This window comes from Lolium perenne, chromosome 4, assembly GCF_019359855.2.
Source record: "Lolium perenne isolate Kyuss_39 chromosome 4, Kyuss_2.0, whole genome shotgun sequence".
In the NCBI taxonomy this organism is placed as follows: domain Eukaryota; kingdom Viridiplantae; phylum Streptophyta; class Magnoliopsida; order Poales; family Poaceae; genus Lolium; species Lolium perenne.
This window is the reverse complement of record NC_067247.2, coordinates 739,113-763,081: the sequence shown is the minus strand read 5'-3', so window position 1 is coordinate 763,081 and position 23,969 is coordinate 739,113. Positions and strand designations below refer to the sequence as shown.

At 41.4% G+C, this 23,969-nt stretch overlaps 2 long non-coding RNA genes across 2 annotated transcripts; both read left to right on the top strand.

Annotated features, from left to right (window-relative positions):
• Positions 1-5,272: 5,272 nt before the first annotated feature.
• On the top strand, positions 5,273-6,688 carry LOC139830792 (uncharacterized). Its single transcript, XR_011744266.1, has 3 exons — positions 5,273-5,389; positions 6,274-6,349; positions 6,515-6,688. It is a non-coding gene; the product is annotated as an uncharacterized lncRNA (long non-coding RNA).
• A 6,325-nt stretch (positions 6,689-13,013) lies between these two features.
• On the top strand, positions 13,014-15,826 carry LOC139830791 (uncharacterized). Its single transcript, XR_011744265.1, has 4 exons — positions 13,014-13,106; positions 13,988-14,063; positions 14,229-14,341; positions 15,750-15,826. It is a non-coding gene; the product is annotated as an uncharacterized lncRNA (long non-coding RNA).
• The last annotated feature ends 8,143 nt before the right edge of the window (positions 15,827-23,969 follow it).

The window sequence follows — 23,969 nt, the reverse complement described above, 5'->3', positions numbered from 1 at the left end:
TATGATTCAGTTGTTTACTCATTGTCTTTACCATTGCTTCGAATCGCTGCATTCATTACATGTGCTTACAATAGTATTGATCAAGATTATGATGGCATGTCACTTCAGAAATTATCTTTGTTATCGTTTACCTACTCGGGACGAGTAGGAACTAAGCTTAGGGATGCTTGATACGTCTCAAACGTATCTATAATTTCTTATGTTCCATGCTACTTTATTGATGATACTCACATGTTTTATACATAATTTATGTCATATTTATGCATTTTCCGGCATTAACCTATTAACAAGATGCCGAAGAGCCAGTTGCTGTTTTCTGCTGTTTTTGGTTTCAGAAATCCTAGTAAGGAAATATTCTCGGAATTGGACAAAATCAACGCCCAGGATCTTATTTTTTCACGAAGCTTCCAGTACACCGAAAGGGAAACGAAGTGGGGCGACGAGGCGACGCCACGCTAGGGCAGTGCGGCCCGGGCCCTGGCCGCGCGGCCCTACTATGTGGGTCCCTCACGTCGCCCCTAAACCTACCTCTTCGCCTATAAGAAGCCTTCGTCGATAATAGTTCCAGTACCGAGAGCCACGATACGGAAAACCTTCCAGAGACGCCGCCGCCGCCAATCCCATCTCGGGGGATTCAGGAGATCGCCTCCGGCACCCTGACGGAGAGGGGAATCATCTCCCGGAGGAATCTTCACCGCCATGGTCACCTTCGGAGTGATGAGTGAGTAGTTCACCCCTGGACTATGGGTCCATAGCAGTAGCTAGATGGTCGTCTTCTCCTAATTGTGCTATCATTGTTGGATCTTGTGAGCTGCCTAACATGATCAAGATCATCTATTTGTAATGCTACATGTTGCGATTGTTGGGATCCGATGAATAATGAATGCTATGTTATGTTGATTATAAATCTATCATCTATGTGTTGTTTATGATCTTGCATGCTCTCCGTTATTAGTAGAGGCTCTGGCCAAGTCATTACTTGTAACTCCAAGAGGGAGTATTTATGCTCGATAGTGGGTTCATGCCTCCAATAAATGCAGGACAATGTGACGAGAAAGTTCTAAGGTTGTGGATGTGTTGTTGCCACTAGGGATAAAACATCAATGCTATGTCTAAGGATGTATTTGTTGATTACATTACGCACCATACTTAATGCAATTGTCTGTTGTTTGCAACTTAATACTGGAGGGGGTTCGGATGATAACCTGAAGGTGGACTTTTTAGGCATATATAGATGCATGCTGGATAGCGGTCTATGTACTTTGTCGTAATGCCCAATTGAATTTCACACTACTCATCATAACATGTATGTGCATTGTCATGCTATCTTTATTTGTCAATTGCCCAACTGTAATTTGTTCACCCAACATGCTATTTATCTTATGGGAGAGACACCACTAGTGAACTGTGGACCCCGGTCCGTTCTTTACATCGAATACAATCTACTGCAATACTCGTTCTACTGTTTTCTGCAAACATCATCATCCACACTATACATCTAATCCTTTGTTACAGCAAGCCGGTGAGATTGACAACCTCACTGTTAAGTTGGGGCAAAGTATCTTGGTTGTGTTGTGCAGGTTCCACGTTGGCGCCGGAATCCCTGGTGTTGCGCCGCACTACACTCCGCCGCCATCAACCTTCAACGTGCTTCTTGACTCCTACTGGTTCGATAACCTTGATTTCTTACTGAGGGAAAAACTTGCCGCTGTACGCATCATACCTTCCTCTTGGGGTTCCCAATGGACGTGTGCTTTACCGTCACAAGCAGCACATAGCATAAGTAAATAAGTTTACAACCAAAATCGGATGAATGTCTTTGTTGGTTATCCCAGAGATTTGATTGGGAATTCTTCCCACAAGACAAAGACAAAAGTGTTTGTCATTGTTTCTTATTTCCGAGAAATTGTTTCTAGCGAAGTATTTGAGTGGGAGGACAATAGAACTTGATAAAGTTTATGAACCTGAGCATAATGATCAGAGTAGCGCAGCATCGGAATTGGTTCTGGAAGCGGCCACGACGATCATGGCTCCCATGTCTACAAAATGTTTTAGCCATGGAGATCAAAGTAACTATTGAACCTTGTAGGTATGATTTACTTTGTGATCAAATAAAAGATTTCTGGACAAATGATTGTTTTTTGAACAATGATAAATCAACTAATACAAAGAAGTTATGATGGGCCCTGACTCCGTTAAAATGGTATACGCCATGAAATCCAAGGTAGATGAATACTTTTTGAAAGTAAATTGATCTATAAAATTGATGGACTTGGATGAAATATCCTTGAAGAAGCTTGACTTGTCGAAAAGTTGTTTACGACAAAGTTCAAAGAGTTGACTACAATAAAGATTATATCTTCCGTAGCAATGCTTATAGTCTATGTGGATTATTCTAGTAATCACTACATATTTTTTTATGAGATATGCTAGTAGGATGGAAAAATACATTACTTATCAGAAGTGTGTATTAAAGGTGTATACAAGATACAACCAAGAGTTTTGCTAGTCCGTGGGATACTAGATAGGTATACGAACTTCAATTAGATGAAGTGAGTATTACGGAGTTGGAATCTTCACCAGATGAAATAGTTAAAGAGTTTTTGATTTCATCAGAGACGATGAAGAGGCTTGCATTTGCAAGAAATTAAGTGGGAGCGCTGAGACATATTTATAATACTTTATGTAGATGACATATAGTTGATTATAAATGATGTAATTATATACTCGGTTAAAAAGGTTTCATTGAGAAATTAACTTCAATGAAAGGATATGGACTGAAACAAATTTAGTGTCAAGATCTATGAAGATAGATTGAAACACATAATAAGTTTAAGTCAAAGTACATAGAATGGATATTGAAGTAGTTCAATATAGAAATATTAAGAAAATGTTCTTGTTATGTGAAGGTTTAACAGATTTGAGTGTATCTGACACTCAATGAGTAAAAACACATGAGTTGTAACACCCCAACTTTTTCAACCTTGATTAGTTGTCCTTATTTCAAAAAAATCAGGGGGAACAAAAACTTTTTCTATAGACTAATTAAGGTGAATTGCCTTGATCTGTTTGCTATGATGAATTGCCTTGATCTGTTGGTAGATGAATTGTCTTGATTTGCTTGTTGAATTTTTTGTCTTGAGCTACCTCATAGAACGACACCCCTAGTGGTTAAACAAGCAACTCACCAAATAAAACACATGTGTGGCTTAGGAAGAATTGTTTTCCCTCTTACTACATCAAACCTCTCTCCTGATGACAACATGGGTGTGCCATCTTGATTTTTCTCTTTGTGGTACAAGATAGCTCAATCATCCTTAATTCACAACTTGGTGATCTCAATGCATGGATCTCATCTGTGCATCTCCCTCTACAATTTCCACATCCTGCATGTCTCATTCTACCCTTGCATCACATATATTCAACTTGATCTTATACCCTATCCAATGATTCAACTCTAGATCACTTCCTTCACTTTTACCTCTTGTTTTTATTCAAGTTTAATCTTCACAAAACCAAGAGTGGGAATGATGGATACATTTTGTAGCCACCATCTACCCTTGAGAACACTCCTCCCTAAATTAGTTTCCCTCCTCAAAAATCCTACAGTTTTCCTTCTCTAGTTTTGATCACAAAACTACTTCTAGTTTTATTAAAACTTTCCAAGATTTCTCTTCAAAGAAAACAAGGAACTGAAATGGGTTTTGTTTTTCATCCCATTTCTACCAAGTATTGATTTATAAAACATTATTTCTATTTTGCTTTGTTTTAACAAAAAGCTTGTTTATGGTACCTACACGATTTCTTGTTTTCCTCTTGCTTATTTTTACCTTTGAGAAAAACTCTACCTTACTTGAGAAAGTAAGTAGAATATTTTGAACCCCTATGTTCCAACTAGTTTTATCTCAACACTTTCAAAACTTCATTCCACTTGAGTTCATTCCCAATTGTCCCTAGACAATTGAGGTGTTTCAAATACTTTTCAAACAAGATCTTTTTCAAATGACAACTCTTGCACATCTTATGCACATCTCTGATCCACCACATTGTATCCCCTCCATCCTCCAATTCTGGATCAAATGGATGACCAATTGATACTTTCAACTTACTCCCTATTGACCTCTCATTTGTAGAGCAATTTATATTCTTTTCCATCATTACCTTGACCTCATGAATTCATGATTTAAGTCCCCATATTCTTCATTGTGAGTATATGGTTACTTCACTCACCATCTCTCTTAATCTTGCTCTACCATTGTCTCAACCACCACCACCACCACCATCATCTCTTGGCCAATTTGATAATTTTCTCAAAGTACTTTATTCTCCAACATTGCCACCAATGTTTATTATCACCTCTCTCCCAAATTTTAATACATCATCAAACCATTTTTAGCTAACCCCTCAAATACTCAACCTTGGTCGACATTCATGAAGTGGCATTGCACTTTGTTGTTCACTTGTGGTTGTCAAGAAGGAGCCGGCCATGGCAAGAAAATTCGGCCAGCCCTCCCTCCTCATTTCCTTCTCTTCCAAGCCTTGCCTCCCAACTACCCCAATCACTAAATGGGCAGCCACCCACCTTGGCCAATCAAATAAGGAGGCAGCCACCCCTCTCCCTCTATAAATTGGCCCTTGGCCGGCCACTCCCTCCTCCTTTGGTCATTTTTCTCACACTCCACTCCCTCACACTCTCCTCTACCTCTCCCCCACGAAAATGCTGCTGCCCCTTGCTCCCATGGCCGGCTATGGCCATGGAAGGCACTCCAAGATGAAGCTTCCTCCTCCCTCAAGCTCTTCCTCACCATGAGAGCCTCCCTCTCCTTCTTCTCCCCAACCCTAGATGGTTTTCTCTCCTCTTCCTCTTCCTCCATTGCTAAGATTGGATCTTGATGCATGTGCATGTTGGTACAAGCATGGAGAAGCTTGAGCTATCCTCAGATCTGAAGTTCTTGAGCAAAGTTCGTCCAAATCCTTGCAGTAATTTCTGCTATCTTGCTGTTTCAGATTCTGGTACGAACTTGTAAAATCCACCAAATCTCATGCGCAGATCCAAATCGAGTGATTCAAAGTTCCGCAGATAGATACGGAAAAGATCTACAACTTAACGTTGGTCTCATCCTCAAATTCGTTATGGATTGACCGTGGTAAATAAAGTTCTCTAAAAATGCAGATTCACTGTTTGTTAGATTTGTTCCGTTTTACGAAACCTTTTTGAGCAAACTCAACAGTAGGCGAAAGCCCTCTTCAATACCTTCATTTTGGAGGTGGTTTCACTTCGATTGACCTCCTGAAAATGAAATGGTTCACAGGTCAAGATCTGGTCAGATCTGACTTTGTCGAATTAAACCAGGATCTTGGGAACGAATCTTTGAGTGAAACAAATTGGGTAAGAACCACCTATTCAATACCTTTCAGATGCAGCTGACCTCATATTTTTGTGATTGATGTACGATTTGTGGTGAATTAAACTTGTTCTGTGTGTTCTACAGACATGGCTGTTAGCTTTTAAATCACCAAAAATCCATATTTAAACCAAATTGAGTGATTCCAGTTCTGTAGGACTACTGAATGTTTTCTTAATCTTCTCAAACAAGTTTCAAACCCTTACCTATTCTGTAACTCCAGAGGTAAAGCAAATGGTATAGACATGCAGTAATCTTGTCAATCCATTTGTGAGAGTTTCAGAAATAATTTGAACCCAAATCCAATTGTGTGTGCACCTCTGTTTAGATATCTTTCAAATGCCAGTGGTCTCATATTTTTAGGATTTTTCTACGATTTATGGCTTACAGATCTTGTTTTCTGTACAGTCAGATTCAAAGAAATTCCTAAAATTGTAGGTTTAATATTTTTGGGTGATTCCAACTGGGTTAGTCTTGTATTAGTACTGGCCATCTAGGAAAAATATTATTAGTCTCTGTTCATGCATATTCGTTACTGCTAGTAAGGTATATGTGTGACATGCATTGTTGGACCAAAACTTGTTGGTCTATTTAAAACCCTTGACCAACTCTCTTTATTAGGAATGGACAACCTTTGTTTTATGCTTGCAAAACAAAACCTCTGCAACTTAACATTAGCCCTATTGTTTTGCTTAAGTTTTCAAATGATGTGGAATATGGTTTGCTTCCTATTTTGGATGTTGTGTTGTGTGAGCCAACTAAGTTAGGAAAACTGTTTTCTACTTTTCCCAAAATGTTTGAAAATGTACTGTGAATGTGTTTGATGCCAAACTAATGCTCTTGTCCTCTTTATGATGTTATCTACCAGGGGATGTTTGGTTTATACCATGGTGATAACCGAGAGAGGCAATTGCTAAGTTGTGATGCACTCATACCTCTACTAGGTAAATAAATGGGGTTTTCTAAATTAAAACTCTTGAAGTTGTTTGTGGTATCTATAAGTCCTTAGTATGTTATACCTTGGCTGCATGGTTAGTTGTTGATTGTTGAATGTTGTCTTGTTGATGCAATGTGATTGATTGTGTTCCTTTTATATTTTCCGGTGCTAGATGCGAACAATTCCGGAGAAGAAGAAGAAGTGGAATTGGACAAGGATTTTATTTATATTGTTGGGATTCTTATATTGATAGAGTTGAAGAAGTATAGGGACAAATAAGCCAAGGCAAACCATTTACTTTGATCCATCATTCTCTATGTTCTTGATTGAGATCTTGCCATCCTTTGGTCTCTTGGCTCCTTGTGTTCCTTGGGTTTTCGATTACTTTGTTTCTTTACATACTTGCCACCAAGTATGTAAGGTTCTCCTTGTTACTTTGCATACCTACTCTAAGTATGCGAATTACGTTCATCGCCTTTTTACACCTCTAATTCTAGTAAAGATATGGGTTAACCTCATTAAAATTGCTCCACTTTTGATTATCTCCATTTATGCTCAATGTGAGTATGGATGTCTTTGTCACCCTTCATGGTATAATGGCAACTTTTGGGCTATTATACTTCTTAGTTCACACATAAACTTCAGGTTGGGAAAACCCTCAAGGTTTTACCTTGTTGTAAAAGTTTTTGATAAAACCTTGGGCATGATGTTTTCCCCAAGTGAGGATTTATGAAAGGAAAGGATTTGGTAACAATGATGAGGATGTGAAAAAGGTTGGGTTTTATGAAAACTTTGGCGCCTAAGTACTCACCCATGACAATTAACTAGCGCAACCACAATATCCAAAGTGGGCACGGGCTTAGTCCATAGTTTGTTGAATTTGACATGAGATACCTTCACCACTCTCTAGGAGGGTCACGATGACCTCTGACACCGGGTTGCGCTCTGAAGGAGGCAATACACTGCATTAACTTGCAGCCGGACGATTACTGAGGGTCTTCTGTCGTGGCGCCGGAGATACGCTCAAAAAGGAGGTATGCTGCCGGGGTGCCGAGAAGGGTTAAGCCCGCAGGGAGGGGCTCATGTTAAGGGAGACAGGCGAAAGACTATGACCGATTATCCGAGTCTCGCATACTTTCGTATGACGATCCGGGGATGATCCCGGCGGATTTATCGGTTCTTGTGGGGAAAGTGCGCAAACTCTGCAGAGTTAAATCTATTCGAATAGCCGCGTCCGCGGTCATGGACGGTTGGATTGGCTGTTGCTTAGCCTGATGTGTTTTGTTTGTGAAAATGTTTGACAAAGGAAAGAAACGGGTTTTGTGTTGGAGTACTTGGAGTACTGGTAAAATGGTTGATGACCACAATGAGGTGGTCGGAAAGGAATTGATAAAAATTGGGTCTACCCTTCCTAAGCGTTTATGTCGTGAAAGATCTTCCTAAATTAAGTCTAGTAGTGAGGTCTTAGATATGTTCTCTCATCTCCTTCACCCATGAAGTTGAGATGCTAACTCCACTAAAACACTTCTTCTCTTCTACATAACATATTCTTGTTATATAAGTGGTCATTCCCTCTTGATCTCCTAGTTAGTCCTCGGTACCTTGTTCTCCTTGATATGTTACTTTGTAAATGGTTTGCGAGTACAATTCCAAATGTACTCACGGCTTTGTCCCTGGCTATTTACTTGGCCAGACTTGAAGGAGTTCGACAGATGAAGAAGGAGTTGGCGACGTCTATGCGAGCTAGAAACGTCTTCCCAGTCAGTTGCCTGTAGGGTTATGGCAGATGACTTGGGTACTGCGCTGCTGAAGTGATGATGCTACTCTGATGTTTAGTTAGGCCCTTCGAGGCTATTATGTAATTATCGGTCATGTGACCATGTTGTAATTTTCTTATTCCGCTTTGTAATTGGATGGTGTAATTTGATATCAGTTCGGTTATGTGTTCACGGCGCACTGATCATGGGATCGTGAACTGTATACATAACAGGGAATTTCAGACAGCTAGTCCGGGGTCCCCATAGAGCTGGTATCAGAGCTATCCTGACTGTAGGAGACCTTAGTTAGCATGGACGTTAGTTAGGAGACAAGTAATTGGGAAAAACTATTTACGAAACAAATTATTTCTTTAGTAGGAAGCATAGCTTCTACTCCTCTTATTTCTTCAAAACTTCTAAATTCTTATCTCTCCGCTTTATTAAAATGTTTGAAAATTCTTACTCTATTGTCTCATCCACTTCAAACCCACATGGTTGGACGATGTCCCCAACTCAGACCGGAGACTCAAACTCAAAGATGGATCAATCCCTCGGGAAGACTCGTGTATCTCCAACGACAGCTGTTGAAGATTGGATGCCGACTTAGCCGTGCACATAAAGGGATAAAGGATCATGTCTTTGGTTGTCACCAAAGTCTGTCAGAGAGCTGACCTTGTTCCTCTTTGGACTCGCACTTTCGCAGTCGTCAAGGATCAAGATCTCAATTTCTTGACTAGTTATTTTTAGGCCAGCCACGAGAAGATCTCTACTTCAGAAGCACCTCAACAGCTACCTCTTCGAAGACCTCATGTTTCCGGGATGTCGAGACTAGAAGTTCTACGCAGCTTTCTCCTCCGCCTCAACATCAACGACTCAACACCCGGCCCCTTCACCACCAACTGCTACAAGGATCCAAGTTGAAGCTGATGCTAATGTTATGAAGACGTCAACATATGCGACCAGCCCCAAACCTATAGGATGGATAGGACAAACTCAATCACTTTGATTGAGCTACCCCGCGCATTAGGAATTTCTGGGTACTTAGAGTACCATGTCTGGTGTGATGATTGCTTGTGGTTCCCTAGTGTGCTGCCTTGAATGTTTGTATCTGTTTGCTGTGTGCATGTATGTCTTGCTATTTAGACGTTTCCGCCCTTTTTAATTGTTTGAAATTTGTGAAACAGAAATTAAAAATGGAAATCTGCCAGTGTACTGTTTTGCTAATAAAAATAGTTTGGTAGGTCCGATTGATGTGATTCCAATTGCACTAGAACCAGTATGAAATTATCTTTCAGACGCCACTGACCTTGTGTTTTTAGGATTTTTGTGAGATTTTTAATAAATAAAACTTGATCACTGTTTCTGGTTAGTATTTTGAGTCTCAAAAATTGAAAAATAAATATTTTTGAATGATTCCAATTGTGTTGATCTTGTTTTGTTACTGTGCATCTAGGAAAAATACCAGTAGCCTCTGTTAGTGGTATTGTGTCTCTGGTTATGGTTGTATGGGTGTCACATGCAATGATAGGATAAAAGTTTGCCTCGCCGATGTTTTGCTAACTATTAGTTAAATTGGGTAGACTAACGAAAGACTCTAACTCTAAACCCGTTGGAAGTTGCTTTTCAACCGTCACGAAAACTAACCCGACCCCTATCTACGCTGACTTCCTTCAAGATCAGCTGGAGCATCTCCACTACGCCAAGAAAGAAGAAGCCCTACCTTCAAGAGTGACTGCACCTCTACGAGAAGACATGCTAACTTGGTCTAACCTTGGAGTATACTCGCGCTAACCGCGAGGATATCTTTTTGAAACTACCCTCGAACACACCGTCTAACAAGTTGAGAGAACAATAGCGTCAAAGCCGAGCTACACCACATGGTTCATCTGGTCCTCATCAAATGAAGCTTCTGAAGATACTCCAAGACTCAAGACTTTAGGCGTAGTTTACCCGCTAACTTCTTAGTTGCTACTGAAATCAGCACTGACCCTCAAGCTGAAGATTGTCTTCGACGACCCCTGTTGCTGCTTCATATGGGTACCAACCAGGCGTTTCTAACTCGCCGCGCGTCCCATATGGTTCAGTTAACACCGTGAGTGCCTCTTGAAGTGGTGGTCTGCACGTCGCCCCCGAAGATTCTTCAGCTGAACAAGGAAGACCGATGACTTCTTCCGAAGCCCCAGACAGAACTACAAGGCAGAAGCTATGAGTTTTTCCGAGAACCCGATGAAAAATCTTAAGGGTGGAAGACTTCGTCTTCCACTAAAATCAAGCTAACTCTAAAAAGGTTTTCAGCCCTGCTCAAGCACCGTTGGGTGCACTAACCCTCCCCCAGTCTTGAACCTCCGCCAGGATCGTGAAGAAGCTACAGATCCAACACCTGCATGGAGTAGTCAACCTCTTCATGAAGCTCGCCATCGGCCGAAATCCAACATGTCTCCCAGAAGAAGAAGCAAACGACTTTCTCTACAACGGCACGTCTACAGAAGAATGGAGTCTGACTTTGGTTAAACTTTATAACCCCTCTAGTTCTACACCCAGTAATCTCGGGACGAGATTATTTTAAGGGTGGAAGATCTGTAACACCCCAACTTTTTCAACCTTGATTAGTTGTCCTTATTTCAAAAAAATCAGGGGGAACAAAAACTTTTTCTGTAGACTAATTAAGGTGAATTGCCTTGATCTGTTTGCTATGATGAATTGCCTTGATCTGTTGGTAGATGAATTGTCTTGATTTGCTTGTTGAATTTTTTGTCTTGAGCTACCTCATAGAACGACACCCCTAGTGGTTAAACAAGCAACTCACCAAATAAAACACATGTGTGGCTTAGGAAGAATTGTTTTCCCTCTTACTACATCAAACCTCTCTCCTGATGACAACATGGGTGTGCCATCTTGATTTTTCTCTTTGTGGTACAAGATAGCTCAATCATCCTTAATTCACAACTTGGTGATCTCAATGCATGGATCTCATCTGTGCATCTCCCTCTACAATTTCCACATCCTGCATGTCTCATTCTACCCTTGCATCACATATATTCAACTTGATCTTATACCCTATCCAATGATTCAACTCTAGATCACTTCCTTCACTTTTACCTCTTGTTTTTATTCAAGTTTAATCTTCACAAAACCAAGAGTGGGAATGATGGATACATTTTGTAGCCACCATTTACCCTTGAGAACACTCCTCCCTAAATTAGTTTCCCTCCTCAAAAATCCTACAGTTTTCCTTCTCTAGTTTTGATCACAAAACTACTTCTAGTTTTATTAAAACTTTCCAAGATTTCTCTTCAAAGAAAACAAGGAACTGAAATGGGTTTTGTTTTTCATCCCATTTCTACCAAGTATTGATTTATAAAACATTATTTCTATTTTGCTTTGTTTTAACAAAAAGCTTGTTTATGGTACCTACACCATTTCTTGTTTTCCTCTTGCTTATTTTTACCTTTGAGAAAAACTCTACCTTACTTGAGAAAGTAAGTAGAATATTTTGAACCCCTATGTTCCAACTAGTTTTATCTCAACACTTTCAAAACTTCATTCCACTTGAGTTCATTCCCAATTGTCCCTAGACAATTGAGGTGTTTCAAATACTTTTCAAACAAGATCTTTTTCAAATGACAACTCTTGCACATCTTATGCACATCTCTGATCCACCACATTGTATCCCCTCCATCCTCCAATTCTGGATCAAATGGATGACCAATTGATACTTTCAACTTACTCCCTATTGACCTCTCATTTGTAGAGCAATTTATATTCTTTTCCATCATTACCTTGACCTCATGAATTCATGATTTAAGTCCCCATATTCTTCATTGTGAGTATATGGTTACTTCACTCACCATCTCTCTTAATCTTGCTCTACCATTGTCTCAACCACCACCACCACCACCATCATCTCTTGGCCAATTTGATAATTTGCTCAAAGTACTTTATTCTCCAACATTGCCACCAATGTTTATTATCACCTCTCTCCCAAATTTTAATACATCATCAAACCATTTTTAGCTAACCCCTCAAATACTCAACCTTGGTCGACATTCATGAAGTGGCATTGCACTTTGTTGTTCACTTGTGGTTGTCAAGAAGGAGCCGGCCATGGCAAGAAAATTCGGCCAGCCCTCCCTCCTCATTTCCTTCTCTTCCAAGCCTTGCCTCCCAACTACCCCAATCACTAAATGGGCAGCCACCCACCTTGGCCAATCAAATAAGGAGGCAGCCACCCCTCTCCCTCTATAAATTGGCCCTTGGCCGGCCACTCCCTCCTCCTTTGGTCATTTTTCTCACACTCCACTCCCTCACACTCTCCTCTACCTCTCCCCCACGAAAATGCTGCTGCCCCTTACTCCCATGGCCGGCTATGGCCATGGAAGGCACTCCAAGATGAAGCTTCCTCCTCCCTCAAGCTCTTCCTCACCATGAGAGCCTCCCTCTCCTTCTTCTCCCCAACCCAAGATGGTTTTCTCTCCTCTTCCTCTTCCTCCATTGCTAAGATTGGATCTTGATGCAGGTGCATGTTGGTCCAAGCATGGAGAAGCTTGAGCTATCCTCAGATCTGAAGTTCTTGAGCAAAGTTCGTCCAAATCCTTGCAGTAATTTCTGCTATCTTGCTGTTTCAGATTCTGGTACGAACTTGTAAAATCCACCAAATCTCGTGCGCAGATCCAAATCGAGTGATTCAAAGTTCCGCAGATAGATACGGAAAAGATCTACAACTTAACGTTGGTCTCATCCTCAAATTCGTTACGGATTGACCGTGGTAAATAAAGTTCTCTAAACATGCAGATTCACTGTTTGTTAGATTTATTCCGTTTTACGAAACCTTTTTGAGCAAACTCAACTGTAGGTGAAAGCCCTCTTCAATACCTTCATTTTGGAGGTGGTTTCACTTCGATTGACCTCCTGAAAATGAAATGGTTCACAGGTCAAGATCTGGTCAGATCTGACTTTATCGAATTAAACCAGGAGCTTGGGAACGAATCTTTGAGTGAAACAAATTGGGTAAGAACGACCTATTCAATACTTTCAGATGCAGCTGACCTCATATTTTTGTGATTGATGTACGATTTGTGGTGAATTAAACTTGTTCTGTATGTTCTGCAGACATGGCTGTTAGCTTTTAAATCACCAAAAATCCATATTTGAACCAAATTGAGTGATTCCAGTTCTGTAGGACTACTGAATGTTTTCTTAATCTTCTCAAACAAGTTTCAAACCCTTACCTGTTCTGTAACTCCAGAGGTAAAGCAAATGGTATAGACATGCAGTAATCTTGTCAATCCATTTGTGAGAGTTTCAGAAATAATTTGAACCCAAATCCAATTGTGTGTGCACCTCTGTTTAGATATCTATCAAATGCCAGTGGTCTCATATTTTTAGGATTTTTCTACGATTTATGGCTTACAGATCTTGTTTTCTGTACAGTCAGATTCAAAGAAATTCCTAAAATTGTAGGTTTAATATTTTTGGGTGATTCCAACTGGGTTAGTCTTGTATTAGTACTGGCCATCTAGGAAAAATATTATTAGTCTCTGTTCATGCATATTCGTTACTGCTAGTAAGGTATATGTGTGACATGCATTGTTGGACCAAAACTTGTTGGTCTATTTAAAACCCTTGACCAACTCTCTTTATTAGGAATGGACAACCTTTGTTTTATGCTTGCAAAACAAAACCTCTGCAACTTAACATTAGCCCTATTGTTTTGCTTAAGTTTTCAAATGATGTGGAATATGGTTTGCTTCCTATTTTGGATGTTGTGTTGTGTGAGCCAACTAAGTTAGGAAAACTGTTTTCTACTTTTCCCAAAATGTTTGAAAATGTCTTGAATGTGTTTGATGCCAAACTAATGCTCTTGTCCTCTTTATGATGTTATCTACCAGGGGATGTTTGGTTTATACCATGGTGATAACCGAGAGAGGCAATTGCTAAGTTGTGATGCACTCATACCTCTACTAGGTAAATAAATGGGGTTTTCTAAATTAAAACTCTTGAAGTTGTTTGTGGTATCTATAAGTCCTTAGTATGTTATACCTTGGCTGCATGGTTAGTTGTTGATTGTTGAATGTTGTCTTGTTGATGCAATGTGATTGATTGTGTTCCTTTTATATTTTCCGGCGCTAGATGCGAACAATTCCGGAGAAGAAGAAGAAGTGGAATTGGACAAGGATTTTATTTATATTGTTGGGATTCTTATATTGATAGAGTTGAAGAAGTACAGGGACAAATAAGCCAAGGCAAGCCATTTACTTTGATCCATCGTTCTCTATGTTCTTGATTGAGATCTTGCCATCCTTTGGTCTCTTGGCTCCTTGTGTTCCTTGGGTTTTCGATTACTTTGTTTCTTTACATACTTGCCACCAAGTATGTAAGGTTCTCCTTGTTACTTTGCATACCTACTCTAAGTATGCGAATTACGTTCATCACCTTTTTACACCTCTAATTCTAGTAAAGATATGGGTTAACCTCATTAAAATTGCTCCACTTTTGATTATCTCCATTTATGCTCAATGTGAGTATGGATGTCTTTGTCACCCTTCATGGTATAATGGCAACTTTTGGGCTATTATACTTCTTAGTTCACACATAAACTTCAGGTTGGGAAAACCCTCAAGGTTTTACCTTGTTGTAAAAGTTTTTGATAAAACCTTGGGCATGATGTTTTCCCCAAGTGAGGATTTATGAAAGGAAAGGATTTGGTAACAATGATGAGGATGTGAAAAAGGTTGGGTTTTATGAAAACTTTGGCGCCTAAGTACTCACCCATGACAATTAACTAGCGCAACCACAATATCCAAAGTGGGCACGGGCTTAGTCCGTAGTTTGTTGAATTTGACATGAGATACCTTCACCACTCTCTAGGAGGGTCACGATGACCTCTGACACCGGGTTGCGCTCTGAAGGAGGCAATACACTGCATTAACTTGCAGCCGGACGATTACTGAGGGTCTTCTGTCGTGGCGCCGGAGATACGCTCAAAAAGGAGGTATGCTGCCGGGGTGCCGAGAAGGGTTAAGCCCGCAGGGAGGGGCTCATGTTAAGGGAGACAGGCGAAAGACTATGACCGATTATCCGAGTCTCGCATACTTTCGTATGACGATCCGGGGATGATCCCGGCGGATTTATCGGTTCTTGTGGGGAAAGTGCGCAAACTCTGCAGAGTTAAATCTATTCGAATAGCCGCGTCCGCGGTCATGGACGGTTGGATTGGCTGTTGCTTAGCCTGATGTGTTTTGTTTGTGAAAATGTTTGACAAAGGAAAGAAACGGGTTTTGTGTTGGAGTACTTGGAGTACTGGTAAAATGGTTGATGACCACAATGAGGTGGTCGGAAAGGAATTGATAAAAATTGGGTCTACCCTTCCTAAGCGTTTATGTCGTGAAAGATCTTCCTAAATTAAGTCTAGTAGTGAGGTCTTAGATATGTTCTCTCATCTCCTTCACCCATGAAGTTGAGATGCTAACTCCACTAAAACACTTCTTCTCTTCTACATAACATATTCTTGTTATATAAGTGGTCATTCCCTCTTGATCTCCTAGTTAGTCCTCGGTACCTTGTTCTCCTTGATATGTTACTTTGTAAATGGTTTGCGAGTACAATTCCAAATGTACTCACGGCTTTGTCCCTGGCTATTTACTTGGCCAGACTTGAAGGAGTTCGACAGATGAAGAAGGAGTTGGCGACGTCTATGCGAGCTAGAAACGTCTTCCCAGTCAGTTGCCTGTAGGGTTATGGCGAGATGACTTGGGTGCTATGCGCTGCTGAAGTGATGATGCTACTCTGATGTTTAGTTAGGCCCTTCGAGGCTATTATGTAATTATCGGTCATGTGACCATGTTGTAATTTTCTTATTCCGCTTTGTAATTGGATGGTGTAATTTGATATCAGTTCGGTTATGTGTTCACGGCGCACTGATCATGGGATCGTGAACTGTATACATAACAGGGAATTTCGGACAGCTAGTCCGGGGTCCCCACATGAGTGATTATAGATCACGAATAATATGTACACAATCAGATGTCCTGTGCTCTAAAGTGTTATGAGCATGTACCAGAATGATTCATATGATGATCATTGGACGACAGTAAGAATATCCTTGAGTACTTTAGAAGAACTAAGGATATATATATATAGTTTTGTATGGGGTAATGAAAAATAAATCGCTGTAATGTGTTGCACCGATATTAGTTTGATCACATATAAAAATAAATTTCAATCTCAATTAAACTAAGTGTTGTTTAAAAGGTAGCACAATGCTAGATTTAGAAGAGTTCTAAATATTGTGACGGATTCTACAAACGAAGGCATAGTATGTCATTGTTTTGACAATGACTGAGGATGTTTAAGTCGAAGAGTTCTTTGAGAACTTGGTGTAGTTCCAATAGTGTCAGAACTTTGTAACTATATTGTGTATGGCAATATTAGTAACATATTTCAGACTGCGGAATTAAGGTTCCACCAGAGGACTGAACATATAAGAATAATGCCGACTCATTTGGAAAATGAGTGATGCGTTGAGACGAAAATGAATTGCAAAATACATACATTTCTGATCGTGTCAGATCCGTTGACTAAAACTTCTCCCGTGAGCAAAACATGATAAAGCACCAGAAGGCCAAGGTGTTATATCTTTACATATGTAAACTAGATTATTGACTCTAGTGCAACTGGGAGACTGTTGGAGATATGCCCAAGAGGCAATAATAAATGGTTATTATATATCTTTGTGTTTATGATAATGTTTACATACCATGCTATAATTGTATTAACCGAAACATTGATACATGTGTGTTATGTGAACAACAAGGAGTCCCTAGTAAGCCTCTTGTATAACTAGCTTGTTGATTAACAGATGATCATCGTTTCATGATCATGAACATTGGATGTTATTAATAACAAGGTTATGTCATTATGTGAATGATATAATGGACACACCCAATTAAGCGTAGCATAAGATCACGTCATTAAGTTTTTTGCTATAAGCTTTCGATACATAGTTACCTAGTCCTTCGATCATGAGATCATGTAAATCACTTACACCGGAAGGGTACTTTGATTACATCAAACGCCACTGCGTAAATGGGTGGTTATAAAGGTGGGATTATGTATCTGGAAAGTATGAGTTGAGACATATGGATCAACAGTGATATTTCTCCATCCCGATGACGGATAGATAAACTCTGGGCCCTCTCGGTGGAATGTCGTCTAATTAGCTTGCAAGCATATGAATGGTTCATAAGAGACCACATACCACGGTACGAGTAAAGAGTACTTGTCAGGAGACGAGGTTGAACGAGGTATAGAGATACCGATGATCAAACCTCGGACAAGTAAAATATCGCGTGACAAAAGGAATCGGTATCGTATGTGAATGGTTCAGTCGATCACTAAAGTCATCGTTTGAATATGCGGGAGCCAATATGGATCTCCAGATCCCGCTATTTGTTATTGGTCGGAGAGAAGTCTCAACCATGTCTACATAGTTCGCGAACCGTAGGGTGACACACTTAAGGTTTGATGTCGTTTAAGTAGATATGGATATATGGAATGGAGTTCGAAGTTTTGTTCGGAGTCTCGGATGGGATCCAGGACATCACGAGGAGTTCCGGAATGGTCCGGAGAATAAGATTCATATATAGGAGGTCATATTCCAAGTTTGGAAATGATCCGGTGCATTTATGGCAGGTTCTAGAAGGTTCTAGAAAAGTCCGGAAGAAGGCACTATGGAAGGTGGAGTCCCGGAGGGACTCCACAAGCTTGGCCGACCAAACCCTAAGGGAGGAGTTCTAGGTGGGCTCCACCTGAGGTGGCCGGCCACCCTCCCTCAAGGAAAGGTGGGAATCCCACCTAGAGTGGGACTCCCATCTTGAGTAGGTTTCCCACCAAAGGTAGGTTTTGGTGTTGCGGTCTTATTCGAAGACTTGGGATACAACTCTTGGGGCTTCCACCTATATAATGAGGGACAAGGGGAGGGTGGCCGGCCACTCTTGCCTCCAACCTTGGCTGCCCCCCTTTGTGGCCGGCGCCCAAGGCACCCCCTCTCCCCAAACCCTAGCGCCCCTCCTCCACTACTTCTCCCGCATATGCTTAGCGAAGCTCCACCGGAGATCTCCATCGATACCGCCACCACGCCGTCGTGCTGTCGGGATTCCGAGGAGGATCTACTACTTCCGCTGCCCGCTGGAACGGGGCGAAGGACGTCGTCATCAACACCGAACGTGTGACCGAGTACGGAGGTGCTGCCCGATTGTGGAACCGTCAAGATCTTCTACGCGCTTTTGAAAGCGGCAAGTGATCGTCTACCGCAACAACAAGAGCCTCCTCTTGTAGGCTTTGGAAATCTTCAAGGGTTAGTCTCGTTCATCCCCTCGTTGCTCCCATCTTCTAGATTGCATCTTGGCTTGGATTGCGTTCTCGCGGTAGGAATTTTTTGTTTTCTATGCTACGATTCCCTACAACATCAATGGGTTCAAACGGCATCATGCATCAATGTACTTATTCTTGATCCAAGAGTCATTGACAAGGTATTAACTTGTCAATGCCTACGGGTTGTAGACTAGGGTTTAGTTGGAAGTAGAGGGCAAGTAGATCTCGAAGGTTTCAGCCGAGAAGTACTCGACGATTATGAAACTAGGGTTTGAGAAACGATGATTCGATGCTTTCTTTGTCCCTCGACTTCCCCTTATATAGGAGGCGGAGCCGAGGGATTCGTGTTGTACAAGTTACAGAGTCCGGGAAGGTTTCTAACTCATCCCGCAAGATTACAAATAACACTTCCTATTACAACTCTAGCTTTCCTTAATAGTATCTTGGGCTTCCGAATCTTATTATTCTTCGGGTAGTGGGCCTTCAGTAAACCCCGGGTACTATCTTTGGCAGGCCCATTTGGGATGCCTATGTCAGTCATTGATGTGGGTGGCACCCACATTCCGGAAAGAATCGGCAACGGTGAGAAGTCTTCCATACATGGATTCATGATCTTCATCCGGTAGCCTCAAGAAACCTTCGGCTTGATTCCAAAGAGCATTATACTTGTTCCTTCTCATGCTATCACTTCCAATGCAACTAGCGGCCAAACCATCCCAAGCTTCCTTGGCGGTGGTGAAATTCCGAACGCGACACAATTCCTTTGTCCCCACACTAGTTTGAATCATGTGCAAGGTAGTGTTATTGAGTTGACTATCAACCGCTTCTCTTCTAGTCAACTTGTCGGGGTTGTAGGGCTTGAAGCCTTCCACGATGATTCTCCAAAGTTCATTGGAGGCACTATGAACATGAGAGCGTAACTCAAATTGCCAAGTATCAAAATCCTTAACGGAAAACTTAGGTGGGTCGCCCCGAATGTTTATATGAGGATGGGGAACCGGTATATCGGGAGATAGGAAAGGCGGAGCCACTCGATTGTAGCTCTCACCTCCACTAGTTCCCCTAGGAGATGCAATGGGAGATTTGATAGTGTTTAAGTTATCACCATCCACGGGTTTGGTAGAGGAGGGTAATGCCGAACCATCTCCCTCTTCTAACCCACCCGTATCCTTTACCTCTACAGTGGGAGCCATGGGAGGGGCCGGAGTCAAAAGCTCGGAAATCATTTTTCTCATGCTTTCCATTTGAGCTTCCATTGAGGACCTCAACGAATTGAAATCATCCATGGAGACCATCTTAGCGGTCCCTTCCGGAGGCTCCTCGTCCGGCATACTCTTAGGCGGTTAAGCCCGAAATAAGAGCCGACGCTCTGATACCAATTGAAAGGATCGTATGCCGCACCTAGAGGGGGGGGGGTGAATAGGTGCTAACCAATTTTTAGTTCTTTTTCAATTTAGGACACAAAGGTAAATTATCTAGATATGCAACTAAGTGAATTTACCTATATGACAAGGTTACCAACTAAGCAAGATATAGCTACGCAATATATAGGAGATAGAATAGGATAGAGGTAACCGAGAGTGGAGCACGCGATGACACGGAGATGATTCCCGTAGTTCCCTTCCTTTGCAAGAGGGTACGTCTACATTTGGAGGAGTGTGGTTGCTATGAAAGCCAAACCAACAGCCACGAAGGCTTCACTCAGATCTCCTATGAGCAACGCCACGGAGGCCTAGCCCACTTCCACTAAGGGATTTCCTCGAGGCGGAAACCGGGCCTTTACAAGGTTCTTGGGGCACACATCCACAACCGAATTGGAGGCTCCCAAATCTGTAACAACACAACAATCAACAACAATACATCAACACAAATCAACTAGGGATCCAAAGAGGAACACTAGCAAGAGGGCCCTCAAACAGATGAGGGGGAAATGTAAATCGCTTCGGTGAGGATGTAGATCGGTGTCTTCTCCTTCGAATCTCCAAAGATCAAGAGCTTTGGTTGGGGGAGGAAGAAGATCTTGCAAATCTTGAGTTCTTGAGGTGGCTCTAATGGTGGTGAGGCTTGGCAAAATTTCTTCAATGATTGAGCAAGGAGGAAGGTAGGAGAAGGGGGTATAAATACCCCTCTCAAAATCCAGCCGTTGGTGCTTTTCGAGGGCCGGATAATCCGGCCTGAGTTGGGGCCGGATAATCCCCCCCCCCCCCCCCCGGAAAAATCCGGCTCAGGAGAAAATCTGGCCAAATGTCCGGCCAAATATCCGGCCTCATGCCAGGGAAGTACTGAGCCGCGTCGCTTCTGTTCCTTAGCCAAAATCTGGGGCGGCCCGGATTATCCGGCCTTGGGGAAATTCCGGCCAAATGTCCGGCCAATAATCCGGCCTCATGCCAGGGAGGTACTGAGCCACATAGCCTCGAGTCCTTAGCCAAAATTTGGGGGCCGAATATTTTGCAAATATCCGGCCTGGTGAAACCTTTTCAGTTATCTTTTGACTCGTTTTTCCACACAAGTCACTCATATACATGTATCTATATAATTCCTGCACCACTTCATGAAATATTAGAGTATCACATACATTGACATCAAACACACAAAACATATTAGGAGAGATGTTCTTTCAATTATGACCTGTGAATTTGGTATTCTTTCTTTGGCATGGCGAGTTCATACAATGACATCAACGTGTTGCAGTCTCCGGTGTTTTGCAAACTAGTTGAAGGGCATGCTCCACCAAGCAACTATGAGATCGATGGCCACCAAAGGGTATTATCTAGCCGATAGTATATATCTAAAATGGACCACATTTATCAAAACAAACTCGAATCCATCAGGTCAGAAGAATTCTCACTTTGCTACGCGACAGGAGGCTTGCAGGAAGGATGTCGAGCGGGCATTTGGTGTGCTTTAAGCTCAATTGCAATTGTCCAGTACCTTGCTCTAAGCTGGTCTAACGGCCAAATGTGGAAGGTGATGCAGGCTTGTGTGACCATGCACAACATGATCATCGAGGATGACCACAAGAATCGTGCCAGGAGACATGTTGGTCCCTATGAGTGCGAGGGCCCTCTTGCGGAGGTTGATCCTGAGTTACCTGCAGATTTTGCTAATTTTCTCGCCATGCACACAGAGATCAGTGACAGCAATGTTCATGATCAACTTCAAGCTGATATCGCTGAGCATTTGTGGAGGATCAAAGGATTATCAACAAACGTCGCGGCACCTTGATCTAGCCTTATTTATTACATTTGTTTAGTTGTTTTATTGTTTATTGTATTTTAATTTGAAAACAATCTCCATAAACATATTTGTTTGTATGCTATATTTGATAAATGGTTGTGTTTAAAAAACCCTTATTTAATATTTGAGGATGGCGTTTGGGGGACACGACTGGGGAGCGACGTCCCCAAACGCGACACAAACAAAACACGCCCCCAAAGGCTCAATCCGGCACTGTTTTGGGGACGCGACTAGAGATGCTCTTACAACTCTTTGCCAAGAGAGCCATGATGTGAGGAAGGTCTTCATCTGCGGAAGTTCTATTTGCACGAGCTGGAGAGTGCATAACCTCAAACACCTAAAGTACTCCCTCTGCCCCAAAATATAAGGCATCTAAGATTTAGTTAAAAGCCAAAGATTACTAATTTTAACTAAATATTTTTAAAAATATCTACATCTTTTTTTCGATAAAGGATGCATTATTACTTTTGGAAAGAAATTACATCCAGCCTCTGCATAACCAGGATGCACACAGCCGTTCAAGTGTCTGGAAACAAAGTATATAAAGAACTAGGCGAAATACATATCGGAGCGATGAATCATATAACGCCTAGGGTGAGGATGGTGCTGCAATCCGTAGACTATGCTACCACCCATGTAGGGAAAAAGTATCCCTCGCCGTAGCCTCCAACCGTGTACAGACCTCCGTAAATAGGTCTCGGTTCTCCACCCGCTGAAGAGGTAACCACGAACGGAGAATACCTGTACATCTATAGATGACCCGCAACAAAGAACAATTTTTATCGTTAAAAATCTTGTCATTTCTACTTAGCCAAAGCGCCCAGATAACTGCTAGCGCCCCCACCCTAAGAAGCAACTTAAACCTTGAATCTACACCGTGACGCCAGTTTCCAAATACATTAGCCACACTAGTCGGGGGATACAGGGTAGACGCTACTTGCATGACTGACCATATATATCTCGCAAAATGGTACTGGAAAAAGGTGTTTAATAGTTTCATCATGCTGACAAAAAACACACCGTGTACTTCCGTGCCAATTCCGCTTGACAAGATTATCTTTAGTAAGAATAACTCCTCGACGAAGGTACCATCCAAATTTTTTAATTTTTAATGGTATCTTCATCTTCCAGATTTTCTTATTATTATCAACTGGTGTATCAGAATGAAGGATCGCATTGTATAAAGATTTGACTGAGAAAGTGTCATCTACATGAAGATTCCATCTAAATTTGTCCGGTTCAGGCGATAGATGAATATCTCCTAGCCGGTGAATTAATGTATTCCATGCCAATAGCCTTTGTCCAAGCAAAACCCGTCTGAACGTCACATTCGGAGGTGAGGTAGCCATTACTGTGGTAATGGTATCACCTTTGCGGCGAACAATACTATACAACACAGGATACTATTCACTTAAGGGAGCATTGTCTAACCAAACATCTTCCCAGAAACGTATCTATTCTCCATTCTTAATCGAGAAAGTACCATGGCGAAAGAAAACATTCTTTGTCGCCATGAGTCCATCCCAGAAGTGAGAATCACTAGGTTTCCAAACCACTTGGGATAACGTCTTCGAGCCAACATACTTTCTCCGAAGAATAGTTTGCCATATCCCATCCTCGGTAAGAAGCTTAAAAAGCGATTTACCCAGCAGAGCTACCTCAAGGTCGTGAACTCCAAGTCCGCCTTGATCTTTGGGACTACAAACTATACTCAATTTCACCAATCGGTATTTCTTTTTCAACAATATTGAATGAACACATTAAGAAAATGTACTTTATGGTGAATATGTTGATATTAGTTCAGTATTGTAATCTTTTTATATAAACTTAATCGAACTTAGAAAACATTACTTCTGAGTAATCTTTAGACAATATACATTTTGGGACGGAGGGAATATTACTAGTAGTTCTAATTTAAATTTATAATAAACCTTACCGGAAAATATGATCTATAGCCGCAATATATATTCTACTAGTTGAATGCCCGTGCGTTGCTACGGATAAAAAAAACATATGGGTCAAACAACTATCGTACTTTTAAAAGTGTGTCCTATATGACAACTGGTTTCATTTCTCTCTCACTTCTTTCCCCTAGAAAATTATATGTATCTCTTCTTGGAAAATAATTCTTAGGAGCTGATCCAAAAATAAACCTCCGTGGATCATATGGTGTTAAAGTTGAGATCTCCCATAGAATTATTTTTTTCCCTTAACTACCAACTCCTATGCGAAGACAAAGGTCATCATCGTTTCGCCGCCTCT